The sequence below is a fragment of the Neofelis nebulosa genome, chromosome 1 (assembly GCF_028018385.1).
Source record: "Neofelis nebulosa isolate mNeoNeb1 chromosome 1, mNeoNeb1.pri, whole genome shotgun sequence".
NCBI classification, from domain to species: Eukaryota; Metazoa; Chordata; class Mammalia; order Carnivora; family Felidae; genus Neofelis; species Neofelis nebulosa.
Genome location: NC_080782.1, coordinates 37,586,154 through 37,602,649, shown reverse-complemented (window position 1 = coordinate 37,602,649; position 16,496 = coordinate 37,586,154). Strand labels below are relative to the sequence as shown.

The following is a 16,496-nucleotide window of genomic DNA, read 5'->3' as shown; positions in this document are numbered from 1 at the left end:
GAGAGGGATGGACAGAAGGAAAAGATTTATAGGTGTTGCTTCCAAAGATTCTGATTCAGTAGACTGAATTGGATGCTACTATAAAACTGCATTTTGAGACATTTCCAGAACTGATGGTGATGTGCACCTAGGTTTGAGAGCCATCATCTGAGGGATGTGGTCATGTGTTGATAAACAAATGAACACACAACCACAAAAAAATCGTCTATGAGTCCAGTGTAAGCTACTGATCTACTAATAGAACATGAGTGACACCTCCAGTTGGAATTGCATCAGCAAATGTCTTTTCTGGTTCTGGATCTGGATCACATTTTACTGCTGTCTCCTTCCATCACCTGTAAATCAAACACCAGCAAATTTTCTGAGTTGACCTTTGTTCGGCAAACTGACCATTTCCTTGAAAAGATGTTGACATCTCCATTTTAGAGTTCCTCAACAGTTTTACTAAAAATTAGAAAAATTTTGAGGCATTAAGAGTTTTAAAATTATATTTCTATTGATTAATTTCTCTTCTGTATTAATTAGATTATAAATTCAATGGTACACATGAAAGAACTGTATTAACATGTTGCCTATAAGAAAAAGCAAATTGTGGAGGCTGAATAAATATGGGTGATAGTGGCAGAAAGAATGTTTCCAATGAGGAGAAAAAAAACCCTCATTAGAAGCTCATCTCCATTAAACTTATTCTCACAACAAGAGTCACCTGGAATATCATTCTAAATTATTCCGTAACAAAATTTTAAAAATAGAAAAGCCTAAGAAAAATAACTACACAAAATCTGAAGTCATAAAAAAATTTCAAAGTCAATGCTGACTTGAATACAATACAGGAATGTTAAAGGAGAACATTGTACATCCAGAGTCCTGGCTTTTAAACCAAATTAACCACAACTGATTACAGTGTTAAAATTGTACTTTCTTGCATTTGCTATATTTTTAGATGTCTTTAAATTCAGTGGTTTGAAATTGTTTTCTAGTAAAATACTTTTAAAAATCAACCAATATTACTGCTTCATTAACATACACTTTTCAAACTACAGTGCATTTTTGTTTTGTCTTTTTTTAACTGTATAGTTTGATTTGAGAATGAGAGAGATTGAAATAAACTTAGGTTTGATCCTAGACTGGGAAAATTAGACTTAAATGGAGCAGCCACTGCTATTTGACAGGATTATTATGTTGCTATTTTAACAACAGTTTCAGTTCACATTCCAAAATGCTCTGGTAATGTATAAGTTGTATATATGGTTTCATATTTTATATTTTAAATATACATTAAATTTTGCTTTTTTATAAAGAATTTATACTTTCAGTCAGATATTTCTGACTTTTCCAATCACACTTTTGGGGATATAGACTTTAACTGAAAATTTGGTCATACATATGAGTTTGAAATAATATATATGAATATATATATATAAACCTATATAGGTGTGTATAACGAGATATCTTATCTAGATATATAGATGTGTGTGCATATGTGTGTGTGAGAGCGATTAAGAATGAGTTTATGTATTTTAAGGGCATCTCATATACTTCCATTCCAAGAGAGCACTAGTGTTTTGTTAACTGAGAATTTCTGAATATTCTTTTCTGCAGACATAACAAGCAAAATATTTTTAAAGTGTTTTATATAATTAATTATAACTCAAGCCAATAAAAGGTATTAAATAGAGAACAAGAAATAATACTAAAAGCTGTGTCCCCAAAGCATGAAATTATTATAATATAATGTTGATGAAATTCCCTATTAGTTGGGAATACAGAGAAAAATACCATTTTATATTTCTAGTCCATTTATGTATAACACAGAATGTAGCAGTACAGCTATCTGATAAATATATAAATATATAAATCTGATAAATATATCTGATAAATATATATATATATATACATATTAAAGTTAAATCGTTTAGTTTTGATAAAATTGTTTTGTGTTTACTCTCCTTGAAATTGGTATTAGATATATAAAGTATAGATCCTACCTAATAGAGAATGATCAGGATTCATATGTCACACACACACATACACACACACACACACACACACACACACACAACTGTACATATTTAGGACCAGATTCTATTTGGAACTTTGAGAAGTTCAAATTTTAGAGAAACATTTGTCTATTGCCGTCAAGTAAACAATAACACTGAGAGCAGAGATGCTAACCCAGTCAAGTCCTAATTCTACTGGAAATGTATATAAAGTCACTGGAACAGCTCAACTCATGGAAGAAAGCAAATTCCACCAAGGAGGTTCTGGAGTAAGAAATTGGCAAGAGTTTATCTTCTCTTCTGCCTTTCTCTTCCTCTGTGTATATAAGATGTTACCCTTTCTTCCTGTTTATAAACCTGAGTTGATCAGAAAGGTGAAACTGAACGATGAGTGTCTAGAATTTCACTTCCCTGGGCAACAACAATATCTGATCTCACACTACTCCACTTCAAAGATAAAGGCTTTGTTGAAATAGGAAACATAGGTTGTGTGGGGTCACAGGTGGGCATAACCAGTTATTTGAAAGTACTCCAGAAAGTGCCAAATACTATTGCTTTTAAAGTCAAAATGGGACTGAGGCACCTGGCAGGCTCAGTCAGTGGAACGTGCGACCCTTGATCTTAGGGTTGTGAGTTCGATCCCCACGTTGGGTGGACAAATTACTTAAAAAAATAAAATCTTTAAGTGGGCAAAAAGACATGATAGACACTTCTCCAAGGAAGACATCCAGATGGCCAACCAACACATGAAAAAATGCTCAATATCACTCATCATCAGGGAAATACAAATCAAAACCACAATGAGATACCACCTCACACCTGTCAGAATGGCTAACATTAACAACTCAGGCAACAACAGATGTTGGCGAGGATGCGGAGAAAGAGGATCTCTTTTGCACCGCTGGTGGGAATGCAAACTGGTGCAGCCACTCTGGAAAAGAGTATGGAGGTTTCTCAAAAAACTAAAAATAGAACTACCCTACGACCCAGCAAATGCACTACTAGGCATTTATCCATAGGATACAGGTGTGCTGTTCTGAAGAGACACATGCACCCCCCATGTTTATAGCAGCACTATCAACAAGAGCCAAAGTATGCAAAGAGCCCAAATGTCCATCAATGGATGAATGGATAAAGAAGATGTGGTATATTTGTACAATGGAGTATTACTCGGCAATCAAAAAGAAAGAAATCTTGCCATTTGCAACTATGTGGATGGAACTGGAGGGTATTATGCTAAGTGAAATTAGTCAGTCAGAGAAAGACAAAAATCATATGACCTCACTCATATGAGGACTTTAAGATACAAAACAGATGAACATAAGGGAAGGGAAGCAAAAATAATATAAAAACAGGGAGGGGGGCAAAACATAAAAGGCTCTTAAATATGGAGAACAAACAGATGGCTACTAGAGGGGTTGTGGGAGGAGGGATGGGCTAAATGGATAAGGGGCATTAGGGGGCATTAAGGCTAAGGGGTATCTACTCCTGAAATCATTGTTGCACTATATGCTAACTAATTTGGATGTAAATTTTAAAAATTAAAATTAAAAAACTTAAAATAAATAGATAAATAATAAATAATAAATATGTTTAGCCCTAGAAATATATAAATAAATAAATAAAATTTTTAGAGAGAGAAAGAGAAAGAAAGAAAGAAAGAAAGAAAGAAAGAAAGAAAGAAAGAGAAAATGAGATGTGGCTAATTAAAAAGATTTTTGCTATATATTCATTGAGCTATTTCTGATAATATTCTAAAGTAAAATGCTTGCTTAACTTTAAATATAAGACATTATCTTAATAGTTTCTAAAGTTTGATTGTTATGTAATCTTTATTGCAAACAAAATATTTTGTAAAGACATGACAGTATTTTATAGGTAGTAATTATATTCTGTCATTTCAGTGAGTCTGCATCTGAGTTAAATGCTCTTACATTTGCATCTAATCTGGTATTGAACAATATAAATGGTGTAATTCTTTCGAATAATTACAACTTTTTTCTTCTACTTAGAACAACATTAGATACCAAGTAGAAAAGACAGAAGTCAAGAGAGAGACCGCAGAAGAAAGGTAACAACTTTATGGTTTAGTATTTGTAACGGGACTTCCTTTTTGAACAGAGGCCCCACGTTTACATTCTGCACTGGGTCCTGCAAAATGCAGAGGTATCTCCGCGCAGCTTATTGAGGCCCGGGAGAGGATACCACCAGGGGACAGAGGTCAGCGACGCTCTTCCAGGTGCTGCGGCAGGTGGACTTCCTACCTGACTCCACCATTGTGGCAAACCTCTCCAGACTCTCTTTGCCAGCTTGTGGGGACCAACGGGCTCAGACTCCCACCATTGCTCTACCCTGCCCTGCTTATTTGCTTGTCTGGCTGTCCGGAGACAGGTCTGGGGCTCGGACTACTCACCCACAGGCCAAGCCTCTCGTCACCCGAAGGCTTACATGTGCTAGGGAGGACCAGGGCCCCGGGGGTGGGCAAGCAGCTTCTTCCCTGAGTCACTAGGGCCTCAGTGCTACCTTCCCCCGCCCACCAGGAGTGACATGGCGCCCTCCAGGTGGCCTGTGGCTGCCATTGCCGCTGCTGCCTGCCGGTGAGGAAGCCCGGATGGAGGACTTGGGCAGCCATAGGGGGCTTTCGGCACCCTGGGCTGTCCCCTCTCCCGCCCAAGGAGTGAGGGCTGGATCCCCACCTGCAGCATTTGCTCCTCCGGGTCTGCCCACAGTGGGGCCCAGGCCGGGCCCACCTCGGAGGAGCCCTCCCAGGTCTGCTGCACTGTCTCCAGGCCTGGCGGGGGCTGGGCTGAGCCTTCACTGTGGGGCCTGAGGCTAGGGGAGGCCATGTAAGGAGGTCCAGGGGCTGGAGGCCTCCCTCCACCGGGGTGGGTGACGGGCAGCGCCGCCAGGCCACCCGAGGTAAGAAGGAGTCTAAGGGCACCCTGCCTGGGCCCTGCACAAGATGCTCTCTGCAGTGCTTGCAGCCACAGCTCAGAGAGCTTCAGCCACAGGAAAGCGCTGTCTGCATGGACCAGGCCAACAAGGAAGCCACAGAAGAGCTGCAGGAAGCGGGGCTTGTTGTTGAGCATGTAGCCATGGCAGCAGCCACTGTGGCTGTCTAGAGTAGTAACCCTGCCCCGCCCAGCGTGACCAGGTGGACAGGCATATGGCCGTGGCCACCAGCTGCACTGGGTACCCTGAGGCCTGCCTGCAGCACACCCATTAGGCTAGCAGCCAGAGGGAGCAGGGCAGAGGCGTGCAGGGACCGCAGCCGCCCGGGGAGCGCTCCCTCCACCAGCTCAGAGTGGGTGGGACAGCAGGCTCAGGAGCAGGCCAGATAGGGCTGTGTAGCCCAGGTCAGTAGCGGGAGCTCCTGCGGCAGCTCCGGGACCAGGGTGAAGATGGGGCCAGTCCCACAGACCACAGGCTGCTCAGCAACGCCAGGGACAGTAGAGGGGTGGGTAAGTGGGGTGCTCTGGAATGCACAGCATGGCTCAAGGTGTCAAGGGTGGTTTGGGGTCTGTGTGCTTACCGGGAAGCTGGGAGGACAGAATGAGGAAACAAGGACCAGAAAGATTCTTCTAGTGATAGAGAGTCCCAGTGTGGTTTGGACTCAGCTTTGCGACTTTAGGAAAGATACCCAAATTCCTTGGGCCTCAGTTTCCTCCTTTGCAAAGCGTAACCCCTGCCCCTGGAATGTTGGGTAGGGCCCCTGGCAGGAAGTCCAGACCCCAGCTTCTTCATGAGCTCAAAGCCCATTCTGCTTGTACTCAGGTGCTATGACCCCAGCCGGCACCTGTGCACCACCCCCTCCTAGGCCACCCTCCATTAGTCAGCCATTTTTCTAGGCTTGGGTCTCTTCCCCCAGCCCTCCCACCAGTCTCTGTGTCCAACCCACTTTTTAAAATTTATAGAAATAACAAAATACAAACATTTGTTTTAAAAGACCTTTAAGGGCACCTGGGGGGCTCAGTCAGTTGGGCATCTGACTCTTGATCCAGCTCAGGTCTTGATCTCAGGATGGTGAGTTCAAACCCTGTGTTGGGCTCTATGCTGGGCATGAAGCCTACTTAAAAAAAAAAAAAAAAAAAAAAAAAACAAAAAAAAAAAAAACCCAAACCTTAACAATGACAAAAACAAAACAATGCTATGAATTATATACTTAAGAAGTATTTAACTAAGATCGTGTAAAATTTACATGAAGGAAAAGTAAACATTTCCTCAGACTACATAAAATGGAGACAACCAAATAAAGAGGAATCAACATTACAAAGTTGTCAACCTTCCCTAAATCAATCAGTAAATTCAGTGCGATCTCTTTTTAAATTCTACTTTTGGGGAGCCGGGGTGGCTCAATTGGTTAAGCATCAGACTCTTAATTTTGGCTCAGGTCATGATCCCAGGTTCAAGGGATTGAGCCCGGCATCAGGCTCCATGCTGAACATGGAGCCTGCTGAGGATTCTCTCTCTCTCTCTCTCTCTCTCTCTCTCTCTCTCTCTCCCTCTCTTTCTCTCTCTCTCTCTCTCTCTCTCTCTCTCTTATTTTCTCTCTCTGCCCCTCTCCAGCTCATGCATGTATGCATAATAAATAAATAAATAAATAAATTCTACTTTTAAAAGTAACTGATCATGAGAGATTGATTCAAAAGTATTCATTAAGTACAAAAAACCTTTAGTAATTTAGGAATAAAAGAAAACTTCCTTTGTATAATTATGGGTATCTATCAAAAACCGTATTTTCAGGTATGTACAACCAGCCCAAGATTCCTCAAAAACATTTAAGATAATCTTCAAGTGGGGATGCCTGGCTGGCTCAGTCTGTACAGCATGTGATTCTTGATCTTGGGGTTGTGAGTTTGAGCCCCATTTTGGGTGTAAAGATTGCTTAAAAATAAAACCTTAAAAAAAAAAAAAAGAAAAAGAACCTTCAAGTGAAGCTCAAAGTCAGAAAAGTCCCATATATGTGCTCAGAGTGATTAAAATAAACTTTTAACTCCCACAATCTTAAACAAGAATAAACAATTCAACATCACCCAACACGCAAGGAGAAGATTTAATATGAAAAGAGAAACTAACAAAAATTAGCAACAAAAATTCCATTCAACAACAGATTACTATAGGATTTCTAAAATTTTTTTTTCAACATTTTTTATTTATTTTTGGGACAGAGAGAGACAGAGCATGAACGGGGGAGGGGCAGAGAGAGAGGGAGACACAGAATCGGAAACAGGCTCCAGGCTCCGAGCCATCAGCCCAGAGCCTGACGCGGGGCTCGAACTCACGGACCGCGAGATCGTGACCTGGCTGAAGTCGGACGCTTAACCGACTGCGCCACCCAGGCGCCCCTACAGCCATCTCTTTGTCTTTCTGCTCTACTTTCTGTGAGATTTTCCTCAACTTTATGTTCCCAAACTCCTTTCGTTGCTTTTATCATGTTTTAAAATCTGATCTTTTTTCCCCTTAAATGTTCTTTTTTCATAACAGCTTGTTCTTTTTTCATAGATACAATATCATCTTTTAATCTGAGGATTTTTATTATGATATTTATGAGAATAAAAGGTAGGGCATAAGGAATGTAGTCAATGATACTATAATAGCATCCTATGATGACAGATGGTCATGTGACCATACCATATAGTTATAAAATCACTGTTGTATACTTGAAACTAATGTAACATTATGTGTCAACTTTAGTTAAATTAAACAATGTAAATTTTTTTCATGTTTATTTTTGACAGAGAGAGAGGGAGACAAAGCATGAGCGGAGAGGGGCATAGAGAGAGAGGAGACACAGAATCCGAAGCAGGCTCCAGGCTCTGGGCTGTCAGCAAAGAGCCTGATGCGCGGCTGAAACAACCGTGAGATCATGACCTGAGCCGAAGTTGGACGCTTGACCGACTGAGCCAGCCCAGGTGCCCCAAAATATTTTTTAAAAAGTAAATAAAAGAGGTCTTAGCATCCAGCATTCAGTGTGCGTGTGGACACCGATCTTAGTATTTTCAGTAAAGTACCCACGCAGCCAGCTATATAGGAGGCAGAACCAACTTGTAAAGTTACCCTGAGTCCTAATAACAGCCCTACACATGGTTTAATTCTCTATGGTAGTCCTCTCAAAATTAGCGAGTTTTGAACATCGGGCCTGCATCTGAGTTTTGCTCTGGGCCCCCAAAATTATGTGTCCAGTCCTGAGTACCCACACCCTCAAGTCTGCAGATCAAGACTAAAGACCAGTTTTACTCTCTTCCGTTTTCTCTGAGGCTGGGAGAGGAGCATTTGCCCAACAATGTACAATTCAGGTGGGGACCTGGAGATCTGCTTCTAAATTCAATGTTACACAATTCTCTTTACTCCGGTGCCGCTTTTCTTCCTTCGGTCCCTCACAAAGCTGCTGTGTCTAAATCTCGCTTTGCACGGGCACCAAGGTCACAGCATGCTGGCAGCTGATATTTCTCTACCATGCCTGTATGTGTTGGCCACAAACTCCATCAAAAAGGCTGCTCTCTATCAACAGTGAAGTACAGTTCCTTGAATGCCAAACCTATGTTGTGTGTCTGGTGGAGGACTCTGGCACCAGCGGGCCTCCTCAGGGGTGTTGTGCTAATTAAGAGGAGGTATTGGATGGCTTGTGTCTTTCTTTCTGGTGATCACATCCATTGTAAGGTTTGCCAATAAATTCTTTTTTTTTAACGTTTTTATTTATTTTTTTTAATTTTTTTAACGTTTATTTATTTTTGAGACAGAGAGAGACACACAGCATGAACGGGGGAGGGGCAGAGAGAGAGGGAAACACAGAATCGGAAGCAGGCTCCAGGCTCTGAGCCATCAGCCCAGAGCCCGACGCGGGGCTCGAACTCGTGGACCGCGAGATCGTGACCTGAGCCGAAGTCGGACGCTTAACCGACTGAGCCACCCAGGTGCCCCAGGTTTTTATTTATTTTTGAGAGAGAGAGAGAGACACAGCATGAGCAGGGGAGAGGCAGAGAGAGAGAGAGAGAGAGAGAGAGAGAGGATCTGAAGCAGGCTCCAGGTTCCCAGCTATCAGCACAGAGCCCAATGCCCAGCTTGAACTCATAAACCTTGAGATCATGACCTGAGCTGAAGTCAGACGCTCAACCGACTGAGCCACCCAGGCGCCCCTGTCAATAAATTCTGTTCCTTAATCCACTAGAGTGACTTGGTAACATTTATTCTCAGCTACAGTGCACAACACAACACAGCTCCAAATTGGATGCATTTTTGCACAAAAGATCCTCAAGACAAAAAATACCATAATTGTGTAATCTATAACAATAATAGTGGTAACAACAAAAATCACTACAACAAACATCCAAATATTCTATTTTATAGTTTGCAATACTGCCAAAACTTTTATCTCAACAACATTTGACAGATGTGTACTATCCCCCTGTTTTAAAGGAAGGGAAACTGAAATTTGGAGGGGTAGTTACTTCTAAATTCACCAAAAGATTAGGTGGTACTGCTATGACTCAAAACTACTGCCTTCAAATATCCTTTTAACCAGTGTGAATATGCAAGGCTGTCTCATCCACACACAGAGCTTTCTTTTTTCACATGCTCTCTCCATTTTTGCTGATTCTCTACACTGAGAAAAACTAAACCTTCTTCAAAGGTTCCTTACCAAACAAAACCTACATTTATCAGATAAACACTCTCCTTAGCAACCATTAATCTTCCAGGGTGAATACAAAGCTGCTTTGCATCAGAACACAAACCAGAGTTACTATTTATTGATTATGCCACATCTTCAAAAAGACCTTTATAGAGCACCTCACAGTTTGTTAAAACTAAAATAGAGCACGCTTTCTCTGTAACGGTTTAATGAAAAAAAGAAAACAAGGACATCACTACAAATGGCCAACTATCTAGTTGTAGAGATGAATTCATTTTATCTAACTTTTAATTTTTATTTAAAAAAAACTAACAAAACAGTTAAAATGTCATGGGAAGTAATATATTGGTTCTATTCTGAGATAAGACTCTTTGCATAAAGTCAAACATTTGGATAAAAACTGAAATTGTAGGGGTGCCTGGGGCAGCTCAATTAAGCTTACAGCTCTTGATTTTCACTCAGGTCATGATCTCATGGTCATGAGATCAAGCCCCATGTCAGGCTCTGTGCTGAGTACTGAGCATGGACCTTGCTTGGGATTCTCTCTCTCCCTCCCTCTCTCTGCCCCTCCCTCAAGTGCACGCATGCGCACACACACACACACACACACACACACACACATTCTCTCTCTATCTCCAAATAAATTTTAAAAAATTAAAAATAATTGAAACTCTGAAATCATTTATAGTGAACAATATTCTCCCTCTCCATCTCCCCCCAACATTGTAAAGGTTGAGATAAAATTTTAGGGATAAAGGCTTTGAGATCTTCGATTTTGCCTTTTATAAATTGCTTTGTCTCTAAAATGTGAACATGAGCTAGATCTCTTGAGACTCAGTCCAGTTACAGAATCTTTTCTACTTTCAGGTATATATTCAGGTGCATATTCAGATATTCAGGTTATTTAATTCTCCTTCTTATTCATGTATTTGGTTAGCCTCTCCCCCCACCCATCCTCTTAACTAGACATTGCCACTTCCTTAAGGTAACTTGAAATATGAGAAAGAATCAGGAATATTAAACAAATAACAAACAATTCATTTAAATGATTGGTTAGTTTATTGCCCAAATGCAGAGATGACATAAAATTCTAAAGTACAAGATATCTGAAAATGACAGGAAGGTAAGTCATAATTATTACCATAAATTTTTGTAATAATTTTACATTTATAGAGATTAACATTTACATTAACTTAAATCTCAAACATAAAAAAGAGAAAGCAAAAAATACTAGAAGAAAACATAGGATGTCTTTATTTTTTCCTTAAAGCAATGAAGGCCTTTCTAGGTATGACAGAAACAAAAGCCCTTTTTAATTTTATTTTATTTTTTATTTTATTTTTTTTACTTTTATTTTATTTTATTTTTTTTCAATATATGAAATTTATTGTCAAATTGGTTTCCATACAACACCCAGTGCTCATCCCAAAAGGTGCCCTCCTCAATACCCATCACCCACCCTCCCCTCCCTCCCACTCCCCATCAACCCTCAGTTTGTTCTCAGTTTTTAAGAGTCTCTTATGCTTTGGCTCTCTTCCACTCTAACCTCTTTTTTTTTTCTTCCCCTCCCCCATGGGTTTCTGTTAAGTTTCTCAGGACCCACATAAGAGTGAAACCATATGGTATCTGTCTTTCTCTGTATCAAAAGCCCTTTTTTAAAAAGACTGGTTAATTTGGCTATATAACAAATAATTCTTGGTGGTAATGTCACAAGACAGAAGGCACACTGGGAAAAGTTATTACCAAAAACTAAATAGACAGTGACAAATGATGGAAGCAAACTTGGATTCTCCAAGCCTCTCTCCTTGTCCTGCAGATGACTGCCTTCTCTTTGTGTCCTCACACGGCCTTTTCTGAGTGTGTGTGTGTGTGTGTGTGTGTGTGTGTGTGTGCGTGCACGTTTCCTTTGGTATCTCTTCCTCTTCTTATAAGGATTCAATATTGGATTAGGTCCAAGATTAGTCATATTAGATTCTAGGCCAACCCATATGACCTCATGTAACCTAATTACCTCTTTAAAGGCTTATCTCCAAATACAGTCACATTCTAAGGTACTGAGGATTAGAGCTTCACCATATGAATTTGGTGTGTGGGGGGTTGAGGGGGATACAATTCAGTCCAATACACTTTTGGTTTGGCTATGGCATTCTTTTTCCTCCCTATCAACTTATTTCTGGTGCCAAGTGACAGTATGATATCAGGATCTGGTCTTTGATTCTTCACGTTTATGTCAAGATGCCCAGAGAGTTGACTCAGTCACAGTGCTAGTTGGGTCACACAGCAAGAAGTCTGTATACCTTTAAGCCATTTCTAAACTGGGTGGCTAGCAATAACTTGTCTCTGTACCAAAGGGACCGCAAAACAGAAAACTATATTATAATAAAGCCCTATGAAATGTATCCTTAACTCAACTTGCTCTTAAGGGGATCCCAGAAACACGCCCAGCATGCCATCTGACTTGTGGGACAGTGAGATACAAGAGCAGTTGGAGTAGAAATAAGTGGTCATATTAAATAATTCCAGTTACAGTGTTTACTTCAGCAAATTGTACAAAAGCATATGTCAAATGCACACACTACGAGCTCCTGTCCCGGGGCCTGAGAATGTGCATCTGTACAAGGCAGGGATCCAACTTCCTCTTCTAGTGGGGCAGGTTCTCTTTGTGGGTTGGATAGCGTGTCTGCATTTAAGTGGGTACAAGGCATATCAAGTTGGGGAGCATCTGCTGTTGTTTTAAAGAATCAGGATGGAGAAAGTTTGCCTGTCACAGTGAGGAGGACTGGAGTGGATATTTGACATATTCAGGGCCCCTGGTTGTATTTGGGAAATGCTTCTGTATTTAGGGAGAGTTCCACATTAGGAATCCTGTCTTCTCTCAAACACTCAGGGTCTCTGGAAGCTAGCAGTCAGGCTCGTGCTCTGGCCTTACACTCCCAGGTGAGCGACCGATTCGGAGGGGAGCAGAACATCCCTCCCACTTGGCTGGTGAAGGGGCTGCAGGGAGTGCCAAGGGTCAGCTGCTGACACGCAAGAGGCCTCAGGGATGGAGGCAGAAGTGGACGCAGGGTACCGAGTCCCTGGCCTTCGTGTTTGATGGGGCAGGCATCAGTGCTCTCCACGAGTTCTGGTGTTCCTCAAAGTTTACCTTGAGTCTATTTTTTCAACAATCCCAAGAAGTACCTGACAAGTTTTAAATGCTTGTTTTTCTGCTTCAACGACTGAGACAGAATTTTGTTGTTTGCAACAATGCTTGTACATTACATTTTCACACATTAAAAATGGTCACCCCAACTTACAATAAAACAAATATAAACTGTAAATGCATGCTGTTTTCAACTGTCAGATTGACAAAGACAGAAATTGTGGTTTGTTGAGTGATACAGGTAAACATATTACATCCTTCCCTCTCGTGTATTACTGTTTGATATAATGTTTTTCTTCAATAAAAATTTTTAAAAATTAAATAGCGCCTTCCAAAAGAGGTAACCCACATTCCCATTCTCACTTTATGTGTTTCTATATTTATGTATTTATTTATTTTGAAAGGGAGAGAGGGAGAGAGGGAGAGAGTGTGGGCAAGTGGGGGTGGGACAGAGAGAGAGAGGGAGGGATAGAATACCAAGCGGGCTCTGCACTGTCAGCACAGAGCACAACGCAGGCCTCTAACTCATAAACTGTGAGATCATTACCTGAGCCAAAACCAAGAGTCGAGCACCCAACTGACTGAGCCACCCAGGCCCCTCCCCCTGCCATTCTCATTTTCATACCTTTCTAGGATCCTGTCATATACTTTTCACTCAACAACAGCTTATATCCTAAAAGAAAAAAAATAAAGATTTTATAGCATTATTCTACAAACACAAGTTTTAGCAAAAAAAGGAAAAAAGTGTATTTCCTAACTGATTCTCTAAGAAGTAAAAAACAGAGCACACTAGCAGTAACTATTTTTTTAAGATACTGCAGGAAACACAAAGATGTATAGAACTATTTTGAGGTACTGAGAAGAGTTGTAATATAGTCGGGAAAGAAGATATAATCACATAACCAGTTGAATACTAATAAAATATTTAAATGTAACTTGAAGCCAACAATGAAGGTCAAGTCACAAAGCTATAAATTATTAATTGTCAAATTAATCCTAGGGACAGTATGAGTTCAGAGGAGACTGTTGGATAATTTACTGTGGTGACACAAGCTACCCTAAAATTTAGTGGATTAAAGTGACAGCGCTATCTCCCAATCCTGTGGGCCAAGAGTTCGGGCGGGGCTCAGCTGGCCAATTCTTCTCCACGGAGTATCAGCTGGGGTCACTGCACAGTACTCAGCTGGGGACTGACCTTGCCTAAGGCTCCAAGAAGAGACTGTCACAAATGTAGCACCTTCCTGCTCTTTAGCCTCTCTCCACCTGGCATCTCATTGTTCCTGTCCCTTTATGCAGTTTGGGCTTCTCACAGCATGTTGATCTCAAAGTAGTCACACGTCTTTCCTGGAGTCTGTCTTGCAAGAACGAGGAGGAAGGAAGAAGATGCTCTTGTGGTTTGGATTTGGAAACTCACACAATGTTACTTTTGCCATGTTCAATAGACCAGAGAAGTCACAGAGACCAACCAGCCAGCTTGAAGAAGGGAAACACGGGACTCTCGTTTCCCCTCAGTACTCCACATGGTGAGGACTAGTCAAACTATTTGTGGCCATGTTTAATTCATCATGAAAGAAAAGTTCAATTTGGACTAGAAAGGTCAGAAAAAGCTATACAGGAAAAGTATTACAGACCCTGGTTTTAAAGACTATAGAACGTTTGAAAAAAGGAAGTGAAGTTGAGATAAGGTCAAAAATATCAACTATCTAAATATAAAGCAGGTAACAATGGGGAAAAGACTGTCAAAAGACTTAGCAAAACAAGGGGTGCCTGGGTGGCTCAGTCGGTTAAGCGGCCGACTTCGGCTCAGGTCATGATTTCACGGTCTGTGAGTTCAAGCCCTGCATCAGGCTCTGTGCTGACAGCCTGGAGCCTGTTTCAGATTCTGTGTCTCCCTCTCTCTGACCCTCCCCTGTTCATTTTCTGTCTCAAAAATAAACAAAGGTTAAAAAAAATTAAAAAAAGGCTTAGCAAAACAAGAATTATATTTCTTTCTCAATTTATCTTGCTGTAACAACAAAAGCAATTACTTCAGCTTGGGCAAGTCCCTTTTTCCTGTTCACCAACACATTGATTCAACCGAGAAGATAATTTTTCCTTAAACAAGGTCAGCTCATCTGAAATACAGTGAATTTGGGCCTATTTCCCAGGAACACCTGGGGAAGGTCAGTCAATGTTCAGCTTGTTTGGAAAAGTGCTTGCTGTTCAAACTCTTAAGGTATAGACAAATGATTGTAGTTAATCCCGAGACAGGATTCAGGGCAGCAAGACAGGGTTGTGATTTAGCAACCATTGATCAGGCAATTTGGGTTTAGCAAGTCTGGTCAAGGTCCCAAGAGAGTCCATGATGTAACATCTTAATCCTACAAGGTCTCTTATAAGGCTTTGTTTAGAAAGGGTTAATCATTATAACCATAATTTTCTCACTGAGAAGATTTTTTCCTGAGATTTGTAGTTCATAAATAAGTAGTTCTCGTGTGTGTGTGTGTGTGTGTGTGTGTGTGTGTGTGTGCTTTTTTTTTAATGTTTATTTTTGAGAGAGTGCCAGTGAGGGAGGGACAGAGGGAGGGGGACAGAGGATCTGAAGTGGGCTCTTTGCTGACAGCAGCCAGCAGAAAGTGGGGCTTGAACTCATCATGACCTGAGGGAAGTCTGACCTTCAACTGACTGACCCATCCAGGTGTCCCCCATGCAGCCTATTCTGAACCCAGTGCCTGGCGCTTGGCAGATTTTTTAATATTAATTAATATTAATATGCTTAGTGAATTGTATTACTCATATTCACTTAACACCAATTTAAATAATCTACACTCCTCCGAAATTTTGCCTATATAATACTGAACCGGAAACAGGCATACTTTATAAATACACCAAGTAAAACTTAACCATTCCTCAGTAAAGTGAGCATCGCTCTCCCTTGTTTAGCGCTTCAGTTTTCAAAATTTGTGTCTCGCATCTTCTTTAATTTTTTTTGACACTGATATAAAATGAACTTATGAGTATCAAATCTGGCATTCCCAAAACAAAGGAAAAGGGAACAAGATTCATGAGAAATACTTAAAATCTTTTCATGTGTTCTAACACCCTGGAGAATCATAAGGTCTTACTGCCTCTTATGTTATAACATAGATTTCCCCTCCCCTCTCTGATAGCTTTTAGTTTGACTTTATTTGGTGGGGAGCACTGAAAATCCCAAGCTACAGTCTTGCCGGGTTAGAAGTAGTATTATCTTGAAACTGTGTTCGAGTTTGACGAAGGTCAACAGGCTTGTGCCATTTACACAGTATCTGCTTTCGGTAGTTTTCTGTTTCTTGACCTCTAGGTGGCTCCTTAAAAGCTGTTAGGCAAAGCAAACAAAAGGAAAAGAGAAGCAGACTCGATGGGGCCTTGGGACTCGGAAACCTTAATCTAGAGAGAACCGGTTAAGCCTTCAGAGACCGGAGGGGAGGGTGTGTGCGATTGGAGAGCAGAGAGTCGTCCGGGATGCAGGGCAGCTGGAGAGCGCCTACCACCTGCGCAAACATAAATCTCCTTAATAACCCAGGGATGTCCCGGGGGGAGCGGGAAAGTGTTCTCCATCCTCTCATGTGTGTCATCAAATAAGTGACCGCTGCTTCAGACGAACCGCACAGAATAGTCTGTAGATGTATATATGTGTGCACACATTAGGAGTTTCAAGCTCTCCTCCCGGAGACGGGCTAGACATCACCTGCCGCGTCTGTAGCAG

General features: G+C 41.1%; 1 pseudogene; it reads right to left on the bottom strand.

Annotated features, from left to right (window-relative positions):
* Nucleotides 1-4,571: 4,571 nt before the first annotated feature.
* LOC131515514 (rhomboid domain-containing protein 3-like) lies at nucleotides 4,572-16,348 on the bottom strand (annotated as a pseudogene).
* Between the last annotated feature and the right edge of the window lie 148 nt (nucleotides 16,349-16,496).